At 37.9% G+C, this 20,286-nt stretch overlaps 1 protein-coding gene and 1 long non-coding RNA gene across 7 annotated transcripts in view; one reads left to right on the forward strand and one right to left on the reverse strand.

The window, feature by feature from the left end:
• The window catches only part of NR6A1 (nuclear receptor subfamily 6 group A member 1), a 221,792-nt gene that overhangs the window by 60,452 nt on the left and 141,054 nt on the right, over positions 1-20,286 (forward strand). The window lies entirely within an intron of this gene.
• Positions 5,712-20,286, reverse strand: part of LOC145545050 (uncharacterized) — a 38,023-nt gene continuing 23,448 nt past the window's right edge. The window contains exon 2 of the long non-coding RNA XR_014081836.1: positions 5,712-8,777. This is a non-coding gene — a long non-coding RNA (uncharacterized LOC145545050). The remainder of the gene's footprint in view (positions 8,778-20,286) is intronic.

Below are 20,286 nucleotides of genomic sequence, written 5' to 3' on the forward strand. Positions count from 1 at the left end.
GACTCACTTAATTGTGTTTCTTCCTGTGTGTGGGTGTGCTCAGTTGTGTCCAGCTCTTTGTGTTGCTATTTTGGTGCTGTTGAGGGAGGAGATGAGCGCATGTCCTTCTACTCCACCATCTTGAACCAGAAGATACTTGTTCTTATTACATGTAGTCATTTAGTTTTTTTTTTTTACTTAAAAATGTTATTTATAAGCCACTAAATTGATTTCAAAACCCACTGAAGGGGCATCCTGAACTTTGAAAGATATATAGGGGAGAAATCTGAGGCTCAGAGAGGTTATGATTTGTCCAGTGTCACATAGCAAGGAAGTATCAGAGCTGGTACTTAAACCATTGTTTCTAAAGCTCTTACTTGTTACATTGTATAGCTTTTCTAGTTATGATAAAGGTCAGTGAATCTGAACAAAAATAAAACACCTTAAATAACCTTTAATAATGATTATGTGTGTGTGTGCTCAGTCTCTTCCTGATCCTGTGGACTGCAGCCTGCCAGGCTCCTCTGTCCATGGGATTCTCTAGGCAAGAATACTGGAGTGGGTTGCCATGCCCTTCTCCAGAGGATCTTCCCAACCCAGGGATCGAACCCTGGTCTCCCACATTGCAGGCAGACACTTTACTGTCTGAGCCACCAAGGAACCTTCTTTGTTGACTAAAATATGCAATTTTTTCATTGGCGTATGTAAAGACAACTCATTCTCTGGGTAAATAAATAGCATGCTTGTTTAGTTGTACATTTTTCAAAGAACACGTCAGGCCTTCTTTTCTAACATTTTCAGAAACTTTGGAAATAATTGGTGGTTGAAAGTAAATGCCTATAAAATGCATGGCATCCTGAAAAACAGCAGTATGTGAATTACCTCTTATTTGACCACCAGTATGAAAGAAGGAAAACTTTTTGATTTCTGTGAAGGCTTCGTGGGTGGGACAGTTAAATCTGAATTTAACTTTGTTAATTCATTAGGGTTTTTACCTAGGTTTAGTTTTTGAGAGCTCATGAATGTATCTATTTGTATAAAATATCAGACAAAATTTGATGTGTTTGGCTGCCACAACATGGTGCAAAGTTGTATTTACTCTGAAAAGAGTAATAGCAACAGAAGTATACCTTTTCTGTACTCAGAAGACCAGTGGCAGTATCAAATGGCAGCATAGAAGTTTGGGCAGTAGTTGAAAAGTGGATGACATAAAGTTTGGTGGTTGGAAGCCGATGTTAAGTTAGTGGGCTTGGCTTTGCTTCACACCAGCTTTCCATGGGGCAAAATACCTGGTGAACTTGTTATAATAAAATACAGATTATAGGACTCTACTTCTGATCTGGAGTAGAGCTTAGGAATTTGCATTTTTAAAAGAAACTATAGATGATTCTGATACACAGCCAGTTTTAGGAAACATTGGCCTGAACCTCATATTTTTCCTTAATTTTTTCCAGTTTTCTTTTGGCTTTGATTTTTCTTTTTAGTTCTTGTCTCAATACATCTGCATTTCTCCTTCCTTCCTACCCATGGGGGGAAAAATTTCAGAAGGCTGAGTTGACAAGCCTCTTCTCCTACTGCCTTATTTGATTTGACCACCACCACTACCATGAGAATCTATCTCGGACTTAAGTGTATGATGAACTATTCATGACCAAAGTGCTTGTTTTCCTGTCAATATCATGAAAGATTTAGTGGCTCATCTCATCTCATTTTAAAGGATTCAGAGTTGATAGAACATTTTAATTTTTGTTAAGAGAAATGTGAATCTCCCATCTCACTTGTTTTTTTCTCTTGAGGAATGTGGCTTGCAAAATTCAGAATGAATGGACCTTATAGTTTTGGTCAAAAGAGAATATTTAAATATATTTGCTGCTTCCCTGGTAGCTCAGTGGTAGAGACTCTGCCTGCCAATGCAGGAGATTCAGGTTTGACCCCTGATCCGAGAAGATCCCACATGCTGTGGGGCAGCTAAGCCGTGCGCCACAGGTTCTGAGCCTGTGCTCTGCAACAAGAGAAGCCACAGCAATGAGAAGCTCAAGTACTGTGACAGAGAGTGGTCCCCACTTGTCACAGCTAGAGAAGAGCCCTTGCACAAAGATCCAGTAACAAAGACCCAGCACGACCAAAAATAATAAATAAAATAATAGAGAATATATATTTGAACAATAATAACCAAGATGTTCATACTAAGGCATACTATATAGTCATTTAAAAGAATGAGTGCAGTATAATAAGATTGTTTTGGAAGGCTATCTATATTGTACAGCTGAGTAAATAAAGCAGATTGTGTGGGAGTAGGTTACAAACAATTCTAGTGTTCTAGTGGAGGTGACGGAATTGTAGCTGAGCTATTTCAGATCTTAAAAGAGGGTGCTGTTAAAGTGCTGCACTCATTATGTCAGCAAATTTGGAAAATTCAGCAGTGGCCACAGGTCTGGAAAAGGTCAGTTTTCATTCCAATCTCAAAGAAGGGCAATGCCAAAGAATGTTTAAACTACTGTACAGTTGCCCTCATTTCACATGCTAGCAAAGTTATGCTCAGAATCCTACAAGCTAGGCTTCAGCAGTACATGAACTGAGAAATTCCAGATTGTCAAGCTGGATTTAGAAAACATAGAGGAACTAGAGATCAAATTGCCAACGTTCGTTGGATCATGGGGAAAGCAAGGGAATTCTAGAAAAATATCTGCTTCATTGACTATGCTAAAGCCTTTGACTGTGTGGACGACAGCAAACTGTGGAAAATTCTTAAAGAGGTGGCAGTACCAGACCACCTTACCTGTTGTCAAGAATCAACAGAACTGGACATGGAACAACTGACTGGTTCCAAATTGGGAAAGGAATACGACAAGGCTATATATTGTCACCCTGCTTATTTAACTTCTGTGAAAAGTACATCATGGAGAATGCCATGCTGGCTGAATCCCTGGTTGGAATCAAGATTGCTGGGAGAAATAGCAACAACCTCAGACTTGCAGATGATACTGCTCTAGTGGCAAAAAGTGAAGAGGAATGAAAGAGCCTCTTGATGAAGTTGAAAGAAGAGAGTGAAAAAGCTGACTTGAAACTCAACATTCAAAAAACTAAGATCATGGCATCCAGTCCCATCACTTCATGGCAAATAGAAGGAAAAAGTGGAAGCAGTGACAGGTTTTCTTTTCTTGGGCTCTAGAATCACTGAGATAGTGACTGCAGCCATGAAATTAAAAGACGCTTGCTCCTTGGAAGGAAAGCTATGACAAACCTAGTCAGTGTATTAAAAAGGAGAGACATCACTTTGTCAACAGAGGTCCGTATAATCAAAGCTATAGTTTTTCCAGTAGTCATATACAGATGTGAGAGTTGGACCATAAAAAAGGCTGAGCCCTGAAGTATTGATGCCTTTGAACTGTGGTGCTGGAGAAGACTCCTGAAAGTTCCTTGGACTGCAAGGAGATCAAACCAGTGAATCTTAAAGGAAATCAACCCTGAATATTCACTGGAAGGACTGATGCTTAAACTGCAATTCTTTGGCCACCTGATGCAAAGAGCCAACTCATTGGAAAAGACCCTGATGCTGGGAAAGATGGAAAGCAAAAGGAGAAGGGGGTAGCAGAGGATGAGATGTTTAGATAGCATCCTTGACTCAGTGGACATGAATATGAGCAAACTCTGGGAGATAGTGGAGGACAGAGGAGCCTGGCATGCTGCAGTCAGTGGGGTCACAAAGAGTCAGACACAACTTAGTGACTGAACAACAACATAGGAGTAAATGTAAAATGAGGTAGCTTTGAGGAGCTCCTGGGTTGCCTAGTCATTAGGATTATAGGGTTTCATTTCCTTTCAATCCTTGGTCAGGGGACTGAGATCCTGTAAGGCATGCAGCGTGGCCAAAAATAAAATAAAATGAGGTTGTTTCTATTTCAAGCCACCCTCCAAAAAACCACAAAGTTGTGCTGTTTGTATGTTCATGGGTAAAGGTCTTCAAGGAAATTAAATAGTTTGCTCATGATATTTATTTATTATTTTAGTAATAGATAATACGACAAGTAAATACTGTTTATTTGTAATATTACATTTATTATTTAAAATAAATTATTAAACTGACTTATTATATTTATAGGTAATTTCCATTAAGGAAAGAGATCTCAGGTGATGAGAAAATGAATTTTCAGTTTTTATTTAATGTTTCTGTATTTGAATTTTAAATAATGAGCAGATTCTTTTTAATTTAAAAATTATGAAAGCATTGTTTTTAAATTATAGTGTAATGTTCATTCTTTCTATAAAATATTTCCTTAACTCAGAACATCTTTAAAGAAAAAAAGGTAGAAGAAAAGTATTAGGAATTTAGAGGGTTTATTGCATTTTAAAATCAAAGAGAGCCTTTAGACAGTGTATTGGAAATAGCAGCACCTCCCACCCAGCACAGTAGCAGATACACTTGGGTGATTCTCTGCACATCCTTTTGCTTCCCTTGGGTTGTTTGGTCCGCAGTTTGCATTCATTGATCAGTGAGTTGATTCAAAGTCAAACCCACCGACAGCAATGAATGTTGAGTGCAGCCATCAGTGTTTTCAGTTGGTGGGATTACTTTGGCCCATCCCAACTCCTGACTCTTCTTTTCTGCTCTATGTTTTTGAGGTGTGTGTCTGATAGCTCTGTTAGTAACCAACCATTGAGAATCCACATAATTATAGATGACATCGATGGTAGGGCTGTGAGAAACTATGGTTCAGGGAACAGAAGGAGCTCCTGGAAAAGCTCACGGGTACCTCTGTGACCACACAGGCAGTGCTTACATACTGGTAGGTGTAACAAGAGTTGAGAACATGGTTCTTCCTCTGTGTTTTGAACTGAGAAATATTAGTGCCTTTCAAGGTAAATTAGCACAGATTATGCTTTAGGTTAAGTAATAATAATAGCTTACATATACTGAACATTTGTTGTTTGCTAGGAATGGTACAAAGCACTATATATATTATTGTATCTCAAACTCTAATAAGGTAGGTGTACTTATTATCTCCCATGAGCCTGAGGAAATTGAGACTCAGACACTCACCAGGGTCACACAGCTAGGGAGTTGAAGCAAGATTCATCCCAGATCCTTCTGACTCCTGACCTGACTTTTTACTTGACTTTAATGAACATTTCAATAAGCTCATGTGTGGATGGAAATGGTGAAGCAGTTACTGCTTTCAAACAGCTCGTATACTAATGGGGCTGTCAAAACTTAACCACATTAACTATAATTGAGGTGGAATGTGTTAAGAGCTGTGCAGACACTGGACAGTTTTGTGCTGTTTTTGCTTATTAAATCCTCCTCTTGTTCCTAATTAAAGGTTTGAGGGAACATGGGAGAAATGGCTGTAAAGTACTTAATTGGATTTCACTTCAAAATGAAATACATGTTTTTAATAAATCTCTTCTTGCTATTTCTCATCAGAATGGTCTATTTTTAGGAGACATTTAAAAACAGTATTAAGGAATTTTTCTTATCTTGTTGAAATGAAATACCACAACAAAAAGCAAGGAACAATGAGCAAGAGAAAGAGGAGAGCTTTTAAAAAATTAACTGGACCACCTTTGGGGGTTGGGGAGCAGAACTGGTTTTGGTGATCTCACGTGACATGTGAAGGTACACCATGCTTCTTTGCTTCAGGAAATATAGTGTTGTCTGTAAGGAACCCAAGGTACAGTCAACGGTCGGTGGTTTTTTCAAATCCCAAACTCACCGACAGCGTTGAATGTTCTTTGGAGTCCTCTGAAGACTGGGTCCTGGCCTTGGCAGCCCTTCTTCAGCCTGCACCCATGTTCCAAGAGCCAGTGAGCCGAGAGACCACTGGTGATGGAGCTTCTCACATTCCAAGGTGATAATATTGAAGAAATCTTGTGTACAGCCCAGAGCTAATGAACTTCAGGATTGTGAGGCTGCAGTTATTTACTTATAAGCAGACTAAATGGATATCTGAGAAAAAACTTTGAATAGTATTATTTTGTAATTCTGAAAATATCATGTATCCCATTTTATAGTAGTACTTTATTGAAGGGCGTGGATAATAAAGAAATCAACAATATATATTGAGGATTTAATGTATACTGGGATTTATATATTTTTAACCTCCTTAAATTATCAACCCAATTTGATATTGTGAAAAAGCTGAGTCTTAGAGAAATCAAGCGATTTGTCCAAAGTTACATAGCCAGGAGTCAACGTTACAAGCTAGAACTTGAATACTGGACTTAATGATAGTGAAAACTATCATGATGCTTACTCCATTGACCGTCTCAGAACTTAGCTGTTGTATATTTGGGGTCAGTACTTTCAGTGAGATGTAAGTCAAACAAGTAAACATCTTCTTCGTTTGTTGTTGAGTAGCTAACTCATGTCTGACTCGTTGCAGTCCCATAGACTGCAGCACGCCAGGCTTCCCTGTCCTTCACGATCTCCTGAAATTTGCTCAGACTCATATGCATCGAGTGGGTGATGCCATCCAACCATGTCATTCTCTGTTGCCCCCTTCACTTCCTGCCCTCAATCTCTCCCAGCATCAAGGTCTTTTCTTGTTAGTCGCTCTTTGCATCAGGTGGCCAAAGTATTAGAACTTCAGCGTCAGTCCTTCCAGTGAATACTCAAGAGTTGATTTCCTTTAGGATTGACTGGTTTGATCTCCTTGCAGTCCAAGGAGCTTTCAGGAGTCTTCTCCAGCACCACAGTTCAAAGGCATCAATTCTTTGGGCTCAGCATTCTTTATGGTCCAACTCTCATATCTGTACATGACAACTGGAAAAACCATAGCTTTGACTCTACAGACCTTTGTCAGCAAAGTAATGTCTTTGCTGTCCAGGTTTGTCATAGCTTTTCTCCCAAGGAGCAAGCGTCTTTTAACTTCATGGCTGCAGTGACTGTCCACAGTGATTTTGGAGCCTAAGAAAACAAAATCTGCCACTATTTCCACTTTTTCTCCATCTATTCGCCATGAAGTGATGGGACTGGATGCCATAATCTTAGTTTTTTGAATGTTGAGTTTTAAGCCAGTGTTTTTCACTCTCCTCTTTTACCTTCATCAAGAAGCTCTTTAGTTCTTCTTCACATTCTGCCAGTAAAGTGGTGGTATCTGCTTTTCTGAGGTTATTGATATTGTTCCCAGCAATCTTGATTTCACCTTGAGCTTCGTTCAGCCCAGAATTTTGCATGATGTACTCTGCATGTAAGTTGAATAAGCAGGGTAACAGTAGACAGCTTTGATGTACTCCTTTCTCAATTTTCCCAGTGCTTCCCTGGTGACTCAGACAGTAAAGAATCTGCCTGCAATGCAGGAGACCTGTATTCGATCCCTGGGTTGGGAAGATCCCTTGGAGAAGGGAATCCTCTTCTTGTTTGCTTGTAGTAATAGCAGGTGAAATGTTTCATAGAAGAAGATGAAAAAAAAAATTGACCTTTATAATGGATGATCTCTCTAGCTGAGATCCTAAATCACCAAGTTATCACAGAGGTTCAGGAGTAGTCTTCAAGTTATTTTCAATAATGAAAAAACAAAAAAATTAAAAACACTGCTGCCTAGTAGAAGGCCTGCATTTCTCCTTAGTAAGGTCACAGAGAGTAACTAAAATGTCAGGTATCTTAGCTTTGGGCAGAAATGCTGTCAGTGGATTGTAGATATAGTGGTTATTTTTTATTACCTGTTGAATATCCTTGGTGAAAAACTTGGAAAATGAATTAATTACATAGAATTTTTCAGAGTATAGGATTTATAACAGGAAGGATCCAGACATGCCCTGTAGAAAAGAGGGCTTACAGAACTGCTGACTGAATTGAGGTTAATCTTTAATCAGGAATAATTATTATCATTTGCTGTAAGTTTAAATATTAAAGGTTGACTGTTCTCAAATTCATTTTTAAACAGCCAAATGGTAGACATTAAAAAAATATCAACCACTGAAAATTTGGTTTGAATGTAAGCTATTTACATTCTACATCAGTTTAATTATTTCACTCTGTCAAAATACTACAGTTAGCCAGCTTTATTGAGTCCTCAGTGTTATGACAGTAAGTTGTATATAAGAGACAACAAAAAAAATCAAGCAACTGTTACTGTGTAGTATTTTAAAAACTCTTTAATGGGTTTATTTTGAATGGTCTTCCCATTGGGCTGATAATATGAAGAGAAGTGAGTGCCTTATTCCATTTTGATAAATAATCAGGCTTTATTTAAAAAAATACTGACCTTTGCTACCCCAAACCATTAGACATTTACAAAATACCGTTTCTTAAATTCATGACATTCTAAGAGGAATTCTTTTCATAGACTTGAAAAACTAGAGAAGAGTAAAAGGTAAGTTTCTAAAGTGACATAGGGGTGTTTTCCATTGAGATAATTAATTTTCAGGGCAGTAAAGGCCTTCATTATCTTCATTCCTTCAATTTACTTTAAATCCTTATGTTTAGTTTTTATCATCAGGCAAGTTTAAGGCACAAATTGAATCTTTTCAATGAGTTTGGCTAAGAGATGTGTTTACTCAATGCAAGGATAAAGTCTAGGGGTTAAAAGCAGATAAGGGTTAAATTAGCCAGGTTATAGAAGCTATACTTTTTCCAGTTTTACTTTTATACTACACATTTGATAGATTAGTCCAAATTAATAAATTGATTTAGACTGGTTTTGAGTAGTTTGTCAAAACTCACTATGCCGTCCTTTAGTGTTTCACTTACCTCCTTTCTTTCCTTTTCCAGAGATACTACAAAATATTGTGAAACCCACATGCTTTGGCTTGGAGATGTAAATGTTTTCATAGTCCTCTTGAGGCCTCTTGATATACTGGAAAGAAACAAGAAGCATAAACTTGTTAGAACAATATGTATCTGAGAGATTAGTAGCATAGAAGAGGAGTCATTGTCTTAGGTGGCTTTCTGCCTATATACTTCCCAAGCGCTATTCAGGGAATGTGTCTAGAAGTGTCGAGGGTAATATTGCTGTTCTTGAGGACAAAGTCTTAAGTTATAAAGATAACAACAAAATGTCAGCATGAATCCGTGTTCCTCTTAGCCAAAGTGTCAGTGTTCTGTTTCATTCGTTTACTAACTCAACAATGGAATCTTTTCTAGGAATTCCTTCCCTACATATAGCCCTTGCCATCATGGAGCCCAGTGTCTACCCAGAGAACTAGACATAAACACAGCTGATGACAGAGGATATGTTGCCGAAATGGTATGAATATGTTAAGGGAGAATAGAGAAAAGAAGGGTTAATTCTGCCTGAGAGTGCCAGGAAAGGTATACCTAAATGGTCATGTCTCACCTGGGCCATGAAAGTTTAGTAGAACTTTTACTAGACAGAGAAGGAAGGATTGTCCAATAGAGAGAAAACTCTGCACAGGAAATCCTAGAGGCAGGAAAGTTCAGATAATGTGGAATAGTATTGAAAGTAACCCCTCAGAGCATCAGTTAGGTCATCCTTAAGATGCAGGACAAATAGTGCTGGCTCTTGCTGTGCACACAGCTGTGAAAATCACAGGAGGTTATGTATCTGAAAGTAGCATGCAAATGAAATTGCTTGGTCTGTCTTCTCATTGCTCTTGGCTCATATGTGCTAAAATAGAATAAATGAAGTGCCTTATCATGATAGACTTTTCTAATTGGATTTTTATTTGGCTTTCTTTTTTTCTCTCTTTAAAGTGACCATGTTTGTTCAATGTTGTCCTGACTCTTTGTGACCCCATGAACTGCAGCACTCCAGGCTTCCCTGTACTTTACTGCCTCCTGGAGTTTACGCAAACTCATGTCCATTGAATTGATGATGCCGTCCAACCGTCTCATCCTCTTTTGCTCCCTTCCCCTGCCCTCAGTCTTTGCCAGCATCAGGGTCTTTCCAAATGAGTCAGCTCTTCACATCAGGTGGCCAAAGTATTGGAGCTTCAGCTTCAGCTTCAGTGTCAGTCCTTCCAATGAATATTCAGGACTGATTTCCTTTAGGATGGACTGATTTGATCCCCTTTCAATCCAAGGAACTTTCAGGAATCTTCTCTAGCACCACAATTCAAGAGTGTCAATTCTTCTACCCTCAGCCTTTATGGTCCAACTCTCACATCCGTACATGACTATTGGAAAAACCATAGCTTTGACTGTATGGACCTTTGTAGGCAAAGTGATGTCTCTGCTTTTTAATATGCTCTCTAGGTTTGTCATGGCTTTCCTTCCAAGGAGCAAGTGTCTTTTAATTTTATGACTGCAGTCACCCTTCACAGTGATTTTGGAGCCCAAGAAAATAAAGTCTGTCACCATTGTCATTGTTTCCCCTTCTGTTTGCCATAAAATGATGGAACTGGATGCTATGATCTTAGTTTTGTGAATGTTGAGTTTTAAACCAGCTTTTTGACTCTCCTCTTTAACGTTCATCAACAGGCTCTTTAGTTCCTGTTCACTTTCTGCCATTAGGTTGGTGTCATCTGCATATCTGATATTGATATTTCTCCAAGCAGTCTTGATTCCAGCTTCAGCTTCACCCAGCCTGGCATTTCACTGCCTGTGATATACTCTGTATATAAGTTAAATAAGCAGAGTGGCAGTATACAGCCTTGACATACTCCTTTCCCAGTTTTGAACCAGTTCATTAGTCCATCTTCATTTCTAACTGTTGCTTCTTGACCTTCATACACATTTCTCAGAAGGCCAGTAAGGTGGTTGGGTATTCCCATCTCTTGAAGAATTTTCCACAGTTTGTTGTGATCCACACAGTCAAAGGCTTTAGTGTAGTCAATGAAACAGAAGTAGCTGTTTTTCTGGAAGTCCCTTGCTTTTTTCATGACCAATGGATGTTGGCAATTTGATCTCTCTGGTTCCTCTGCCTTTTCTAAATCCAGCTTGTACATCTGGAAATTCTCAGTTCAAGTATTGTTGAAGCCTAAGTTGAAGGATTTGGAGCATGACCTTGCTAGCATGTGAAATGAGGGCAATTGTGCAGTAGTTTGAACATTCTTTGGCATTGTCCTTCTTTGGGATTGAAGTGAAAACTGACCTTTTCCAGTCCTGTGACCACTGCTGAGTTTTCCAAATTTGCTGCCGTATTGAGTGCAGCACTTTAACGGGATCCTCTTTTAGGATTTGAAATAGCTCAGCTGAATTGCATCACCTCCACTAGCTTTGTTCATAGTGATGCTTCCTAAGGCCCACTTGACTTCACACTCCAGGATGTCTGGCTCTAGGTCAGTGATCACACCATTGTGATTATCCAGATCATTAACACCTTTTTTGTACAGTTTTCTGTATATTGTTGCCACCTCTTCTTAATATCTTCTGCTTTTGTTAGGTCCAAACCGTTTCTGTCCTTTATTGTGCCCATGTTTGCATAAAGTGACCATAATTTACATTTTTGACCGTAGTTTACATCTTTGCTTAAAGTGACCATAGTTTACATTTTTCATATATTAATTGTTTGGGGAAGCAATATTAAAAGAGCACAAACTTTGGGTCCAGAATCTTGACTTTGCAACTTATTAGCTATGTGACCTTACTTAACCACTTTCTCTTTCCTTATCTATAAAATGGAGAGCATGATAGTATCTATGTCATACGACTGTTCTGAGGACTAAATGAGATGATGTATGTCAGATTTGTGAAAGCACATGGCACATATTAAAAACTATATGTATTTTTATGTTATTGCAAAATGATTTAAATTGTTAAAAATTATTTTCAAGTGTTATTTACATGTTACTAAATAAAATTACATATTTTGCTCAGAATTTGGTTTCCGTGCATATATACTAATGTAAAAACCTTCTTTTATAAGTAATATAATGTCTGACTAGTTAATACATTAGTATACATATGTGTATGTGTGTTTTAAAGACATTTTTGAAAACAGTGCTGTACCACTTTTGTTTTGACCTTATGTAAAGTTTTTAATCTCTAAACTTCAATTTCCTTAATCTGTAGAAATGAGAATGTTCGTACCTATCTCATACTGATTGTGAGGATTAAGTTAGATGTATTAATATAATTTAAAACTCTCTGGAAAGCTATGGATTCTCTACCTAAATACATGTACATAAACACAAAAATTAAAAGGAGTTTCAGTTATGGAATCTAAGAACACATCCATAGACTAACTATGAACTTCAGGTTGAGAAATTCTGACCAGAGTTTTAGACCAAGATTTTGCAGACTAGTCTTGTTTCTGCTATAATATTGCTAGTTTCGGAAGTCTCAGCCTCCATCTTATTAAGAATGGCTACATGCCAGCAGTAGTGTAGACTCACCATCATCTAGTCACCCCTTTCCCTGTGGTATAACCTGTGCAGTGTAACCTAGGACAGTGATAACTATAAAGATGTAACGTGATGATGGTTTCTGGGAAAGTGGATATTTCGACTTCGTTGTTTTGTACTAATTGCAGGTACAAATCATTAACTAGTTATTCTGTGCTTATACAATTAGCAAGAAGTTTCTGGGTGAGAAATTAACACAAATATTTGAGTGAATTTAACTATCTTTCAATGGTTCCCCATCTTTCCCCTCCCCTTACTTCCCCAGCAACCATTTGGTTTGGATCTGATTCCAGCACTATGACTACTAATTCCAACTCAAAATTAGGCTGAAAAATTGTGTTGTTTCAAGGCAAAGCTCATAAAGGAGCCTGATGAATTCAGAGTGTTTACTTCAGTGTCAGGAAATGGGGGAAAGAATGTGCCAAGGATTGCGGATGGATGTATATGGAATTATTGCTCTTTATTGCATTTGCCCTCCTTGAATTTTTCACCAGGGAGTTGAAATGTAGGAGCAGGTTTTTTCAGCTATTGCAGATGAGTCTAAAAAATAGAGAGGTAAGAGACCAACTCGGTGAGATAGCAAATTGGCCAAGTGCCAGAGGCATTATGAGATACATACTTCAAAGCCTATCAAAATATTATAAGGACCACCTGAATTCTCCATCACCTCATTACAGTGATTTCATGTGTTTTGAGGTATTACTATTTTATATTATTTTGCAAACCCACTGGAAACAAGACTTTGTTTTTCCATGGTAAATTAATTCGCAGGCTATCTGTAGTCAGTGAACTCTTCTAAGTAATTCTGTACCAAGGTTTGCTGTCTAGCTGAGCTAAATAATGGAGTACATAAATGAGTAAAAGAAGTAGGAACCCAAATCATATAGTAGCTAATATTCATGGGAATTAAGGAATTAGTCGGAGAGATATTGGATTTTATTTCAGTGTGTGAAAAGTGTTGGCAGAGATTTTTAAAAGTCATACAGAGTTGTGTTTTGCAACAACCAGTTAGTGAAATAAATAAGAACAGTGAACAGAAGACTCAAAATCCTTTTTTATAATGAAACCCTGTTGATACATCAGTAATATAAGACTTTGATTTCTCCTCTGGCCTATTTTAGTTTATTAGGTTAAAAATTTACTCATATAGTACTTTATGCTTTAAAAACTTGACAACTGTTTTTATAACCTTTATGTTGAGACATCATAAGTTATTAATATAAATACTAATTAAGTGTATTCATTCCATAACTTTTAATTTATTCATAACATTTAGGGAAAATGCTTTTTAAATGTTGCTTTTCTTGACTATTTCCAGCAAATAGTTGAATCTTTGTAAAATATAATGTCTTAAAAGATTTATTTTTGAATGTATATTGTCTAGAAAAGCTGTGTTTATTAATTAGATCTACTTTCATAAACAAAATAGTAGTTTACTATGTTTGGTAAGCTATTAATACTTGACAAATGGCTTTTACACTTAACGTCTCCATTGTTAACCTGAAATTAAATAATCCTGATGTTTGAGTGGGAATGCTAATAGTGGATAGGGGAAAAAAATTCTGTGATGAAAGAATAGAAAATACGTTCCCATCCATAGTTTTATAATTTTCAAAGCTATTAGGTGTCATTTAGTGGGATGATTTTCAAACCTGACTTAACATCAGAATTTAAAGTGGTGTTGGCCAATACAGTATACTAACACATATATATGGAATTTAGTAAATTTGTAAAGACAACTGTGTATGCGAGACAGCAAAAGAGACACAGATGTATAGAACATTATTTTGGACTCTGGGAGAGGGCGAGGGCGGGATAATATGGGAGAATGGCATTAAAGCATGTAAATTATCATATGTGAAACAAATCACCAGTTCAGGTTCGATGCATGATACAGGGTGCTCGGGGCTGGTGCAGCGGGATGACCCAGAGGGATGGGATGGGGAAGGAGGTGGGAGGGGGGTTCTGGAAGGGGAACACGTGTACACCCATAGCGGATTCATGTCAATGTATGGCAAAACCAATACAATATTGTAAAGTAAAAAAATGCATAAATTAAAAAAATAAAGTGGTGTTGGTAGGGAATATGGATTGCTAAAAATGCGGACTCCTACGTATCACCCTGGACTTAATAAATCAGATCCTTAGGGATGGGTTCTGTAGTTTTATCAAGTCCCCAGAGCGGTTTGGTGTAACCATTTCATAGACATTTGGTAATCTCTGATTTAGGCCACAATCTGTCTTTAACAAATAAGGAAGCAGATGTAGAAGGGAAACAACCTCAAGTCACACAGCAGATCAAAATTGAAATCCTTGACTCTGTCTGTGTGCTTGCACGTGTGTGTTCACTTATTTATTCCACATAACTTCTCAACCATGAAAAAGCCAGCTTTTTGCAGACGTTTCCTAATGTCCTCTTGGGCATCTGCAGGGCACTTCAGGTCATCTGCCTGATAGGTCAAACATCTTAGCCTTAGGGATGAACCCAGAACTAGTGCAAACCGGACCATTGACTTGAGTTTGGTATGCTGACCTGCCCTATTTGACTAAGCAAGCAATGCTGAGTGGTGTTGGCTTAAAACTGTCCATGGTATGAAATGAGAAATAGCTGTAAGTTATCAAAACTTTGTGAAGGCCCTCCAGGCTCTGACATTTATTCGTTGCTGCTATACTTTAACACTTTTCTCTAATCAGAGGTGACTGTTATGGATTGAAGAGGCTTGCCCCATCTCTGGCTGTTCTCTGGGGAGGATTTTATTTTAATTGCCAGTGGGATGTTAGGAATTATTTCTAAGAAGATCAAGAACCTCCAAATCGACTTCAGCTTGGGCTCCTGGCCAAGTGTCCATCCTCAGGAGGGAGTTGGTGTCAGCCGCTGCCATGTGGCTTTAGTATTTAAAAAAACCCAAAGCCATTAAGAAGTCTTTCCTGAGTTGGCAGGCAGAAGTAGCACCAGGAATCAAGGTCTGACACATGTCATCAGCCTGGAAAAAGTGGAGTTTGGACACTAATGATGGCTTTTGTCAAGTCTCAGTGTGATAAAGCCAGGAGGACTCATCTTAGGGGTTAGTTTGCATAAGAGAAGAGTTATAGCTTAGAGAACACCTGCCAAGAGTTTTCAGTGCCTCAGTTGTGTGTCAGTAACAAATCCTTCACCCTTGACTCCTGTCACTTCTTTTTAATGGGTGATGGTAAAGTTGCTGGGTGGCTAAAGAAGAGAGGCACTTGGTTATGTGTCTGGCACATCTCCCAATTTGCTTGTTTTCTTGCCACTTAGTGTAGGACTAAATTTGTGTGTCCATATGCCAGTCTAGTGTATTGTTCTGTCTACATCTGAAGGTATATTGGGCCAGAGTCACAGGTCCTCTTTTTCCATAAATGCCACTACCGATGACCACACAAATGTTTTGATTGACAGTTATGAGAAATCTTTTTTTGCTGGTATATCTCTCTGTTAGAAATGTTATTTTCACATCCCGTCTCTGCCATTTAGTAGCTCTGTGACTTCTGGTTTAACTTCTGCCTCTCATCTAGATGTTAGTAATTAGTTATACTTACATCATAGGGTTTTTGTGAGAATTAAATGAAAGCAGCAATATACAATACCTAGGACATAACATTTGAATTTCAGTTTCTGTTATTATTATAATTACTTAGTCAGACTTCCTGCTTACTGAAAAGAATAGAATGAGGGGTTTCTAAATTATTGTCTTAGTGAATACATGAATTGTGGTCTAGAATGAATGTAAAGTTGAAGTCAGGATACCCAGTCTTGATTGTGCCGTATTTTGCTTCAGTTTTCATACTTTTCCATTAAGAAAAATTATATCAACCAAACACAAAGTCAGATCTCTTAAGATCTCTTGTTATACAAAAAAATCTTTGCATTTGTAAAAATTATAAAAATTATTGAAGTTTACAGGAGCTTTTGTTTATTTGGGTTATAGCTGTTATTTTGTTTTTTTTTACTATATTAGAAATTAAAAATGAGAAATTGATATTTATTAATTTGAAATAAAATAATAAACCCATTACTTATCAACATAAATAATAGTTTAAAATAAGAAAAGTATTAAAAGCAGCTATATTTTACACAGAAAGCTTAGTAAGAACTGTGGGATTATTTTATATTTTTGCAGCTCTCTTTAATGTCTGGCTTTATGTAAGTTAACCGAGTTCTCATATCTGCATGTTTCTGCAACTGCCTTCTATCTGTTTCAATATGTTATTTTGGCTGAGGTATAGGAAGAAAATCTGGCGTCTCTCCATACATATTGGAGAAGGAGATGGCAACCCACTCCAGTACTCTTGCCTGGAGAATCCCATGGACAGAGGAGCCTGGTGGGCTAGAGTCCACAGGGTCGCAACGAAGTCAGACAGGACTTAGTGACTAAACAACAAGAACAAAAATCCATACATATATAGAAAAGGGAGGGGAGTTTTTGTAGTTTCTTCAGATAATTATACTTACTCTTCTTTGATACTATATCAATAGTTGGTAGTTTCTTAACAGAGAAGGCAGTGGCACTCCGCTCCAGTACTCTTGCCTGGAAAATCCCATGGATGGAGGAGCCTGGTAGGCTGCAGTCCATGGGGTCGCTAAGAGTCAGACACGACTGAGCGACTTCACTTTCACTTTTCACTTTCATGCATTGGAGAAGGAAATGGCAACCCACTCCAGTGTTCTTGCCTGGAGAATCCCAGGGACAGGGGAGCCTGGTAGGCTGCCGTCTATGGGGTCGCACAGAGTCGGACACGACTGAAGCGACTTAGCAGCAGCAGCAGTTTCTTAAAAGTTAAAAGTTGGTAGTTCTTAAAAGTATCTAACAATATTATATCTAGTAGTTGGTAGTTTCTTAAAAGTTACTTCTAGTTTGGCATCTGCAACCATACATGAACTTCTTATACTCTATTCTATTAAAATCTGCTGATCCATCTTACACTTTGCATGGATCTTTGACTACCCATAAATGATTTTGTAACATCATGCATTGGCCATTTGGAAAATATTAATTCACTGAGCTATGCAGATTTTCTGAACATTGACACATTTCATTGTATAAATCAAATGAATTTCATTAGTATCACCACTAATCTTATTGAAAGTGAAAGTTGCTCAGTCGTGTCTGACTCTTTGCGACCCCATGGACTCCATACAGTCCATGGAATTCTCCAAGCCAGAATACTGGAGTGGGTAGCCTTTCCCTTCTCCAGGGGATCTTCCCAAACCAGGGATTGAACCCAGGCCTCCTGCATTGCAGGCGGATTCTTTGCCAGCTGAGCCACAAGGGAAGCCCAATCTCATTGAAAAAACTTCTAAATATTGGGAAGCCATGTGAAGCGCACAGTGGCAGATATAAATTAGCCACAATTCTAATTTTTATTTAAAGGCTTGAAGTGTTTCATTGGCAGTAAGGATTGTAAGTTAATCTCCTTGAAATGACATGCTCCTTTTGTTCATTTTCAAGAAAATATCTGTCAAACATCCAAGTCTGAATTACCATAATATTCTGTTAGTTGTTCCTTCAGGTAAATTGGTGATGCATGAAAAAATCGGCTAGTTGAATATATAGTTCAAACAATAACTCAAAGTGCATTTCCTTGGGGATAACCAGTGTGCGGTAGAATTGCTTTATGTGTACTTTCCATGTAGTACACGAGATACAAAAAAGTTGTGTACTCATGCATCAAGATTTAATAACCAATAAATCTTACTGCTTCATCAAGGGCATTCTTCAGTTAAAGTGGCTGGAGGAGGTCCTCTCCTCCCTCCCCACCCCCATGTGTGGCAGTGATGAATACAGTGACTGTCAGTGTATTTTGGTGCCACTGCTTTGATGAGTGCTACAGTTAAACAATTAAACTTAACATTGGCTTCATCCCATTAGTGAAAATGTCAAGCAAAAAAGGCAAATTAGTACAGAAATAGTTTTGATCTTCCAGACTCTGTGAAAGGGTATTGGGGACGTCTGTGAACCACACTTTGAGAACGACTACTGTGGAGTTCCAGATGTTAGGAAACTGTAGGCAAATGGTGGAAACCTTCTTAATCCCTTCAGAATCAGAGGGCTGCTGTAGAGAAGACAACCCCTGGCATATCGTTTTGGTATCCCTAGAGGGCTTAGTTTACACATAGTGGATCTCAGTAAAGGTTGATCTATCAATATAGATTGCCTAAATAATAATTCTAGAAATTTCTTTTTTCTGCAGTACTTAAAATGTCAGTTTTTAAATGTTCTCATGGTAAACAGCATGCATTTTCTAAGTCTTGCTGAGTCTTCTGTTTGTTCAAAGTTATCTTTTTATAATGAAGTTAAATTTATTTACCAGGTTATCAGATGGACATGTGTCCTATATGTGTTTTTTTTCTCTTTTTGGGTGGATAAAAAGTAAACCCCATGGGATTTGCTCTTTGTGATCTTAAGGAAAAGAAGCAGTTAAACAACATACCAAGTGCTCAGATGCAGAGGTTACTAGTACCTGGCATAGAATTCAGTGTTTAGAAGGTATTGTAATAAATATCTCCTTTTCTTGAGCCTTCTTTCAGTGTCAGGCATTGTGATTCCCCCCCCCGGCATTACTGAGAAATAATTGACATACATGACTGTATTAGTTTAAGGTGTACAGCATAATGGTGTGACTTACATGTATTGTGAAATGATTACCACAATAGATTTAATTAACATTCACCATCCATTGTGATTATATATATATATTCAACATAACACATATATGTAAGTATATATTTACAGTAAAGTTTGTATAAATAGACACAATATATAGATATGTATTATATATGTATATATAGTTATAATTTATATAAATATGTAAATCATTCACATTTAATCTTCATGACAGTTCCACCAGGTATTTGGTATTAACCCTTTACACATGAGACTCTAATAAGGGATGTGATTTTCTCAAAATCACAGAATCTTGGTCTGTCTGGTGCAAACTTTTAGTAAATGCATACCTGCTTAGAGTGATGAAAGGAATACGGGCTGGACTGGGTAGAATTAATTATTTTCCCACTGCCAGATTTTTCCTAAATCTTTCCCAGACTTCTCCCCGGTATCTCTTCTTTCCTTTTTGGTTCTGTAATATTTCTCATGGTGTGCCTTCTACTGGAGTTGTTTGCAAGGCTTATCTTTTCTACTATAATGTATCTCAGTGAAAAACATTTTGTTCAGATATATGTCAGGCACTTGATAAATGTTTATAAACATTAACAGTGAATTAAACTTAATTCACTTTTCCCTTTCATGCACTGGAGAAGGAAATGGTAATCCACTCCAGTATTCTTGCCTGGAGAATCCCAAGGACGGGGGAGCCTGGTGGGCTGCCGTCTATGGGGTCGCACAGAGTCGGACACTACTGAAGTGACTTAGCAGCAGCAGCAGCAAACTTCATTCATTGTTTATTTAAACACTATATAAATGAAATAACTTAAATATAAATTGGCTTCCCTGATAGCTCAGTAGGTAAAGAATCCGCCTGCAATGCAGGAGACCCCGGTGTGATTCCTGGCTTGGGAACATCCCCTGGAGAAGGGATACGCTACCCACTCCAGTATTCTTGGGCTTCCCTTGTGGCTCAGCTGGTAAAGAAACCCCCTGCAGTGCGGGAGACCTGGGTTCGATCCCTGGGTCGGGAAGATCCCCTGCAGAAGAGAAAGGCTACTCACTCCAGTATTCTGGCCTGGAGAATTCCATGGACTGTGTAGTCCATGGGGTCACAAAGAATTGGACATGACTGAGCAACTTTCACAAATATATATTAAGTCAATTTAAAAAACATACTCAGTATTTCCTTCTGAGATGTGACTAATAACCCTGTAATCTGTCTGTTCTAAAAGTTGAAGTATGCATCTATTTTGAAGGGAGGAGGTGTGTTCAAATTTTTTAATTCCTAGGTTTGAAGAACAATGAAAAATATGAACATTTTTGTTCATATTGCTAACTTTGATTAAGCAGTATACTTTTTGGCTCTTGAGAGATGGTTCTATGATAAGATAATTGGAGAGAGGTTGCTGACTTGAGTTGATCAGGTACTATATTTACT

This window comes from Giraffa tippelskirchi, chromosome 4, assembly GCF_054371585.1.
Source record: "Giraffa tippelskirchi isolate mGirTip1 chromosome 4, T2T-mGirTip1v1.2.pri, whole genome shotgun sequence".
NCBI classification, from domain to species: domain Eukaryota; kingdom Metazoa; phylum Chordata; class Mammalia; order Artiodactyla; family Giraffidae; genus Giraffa; species Giraffa tippelskirchi.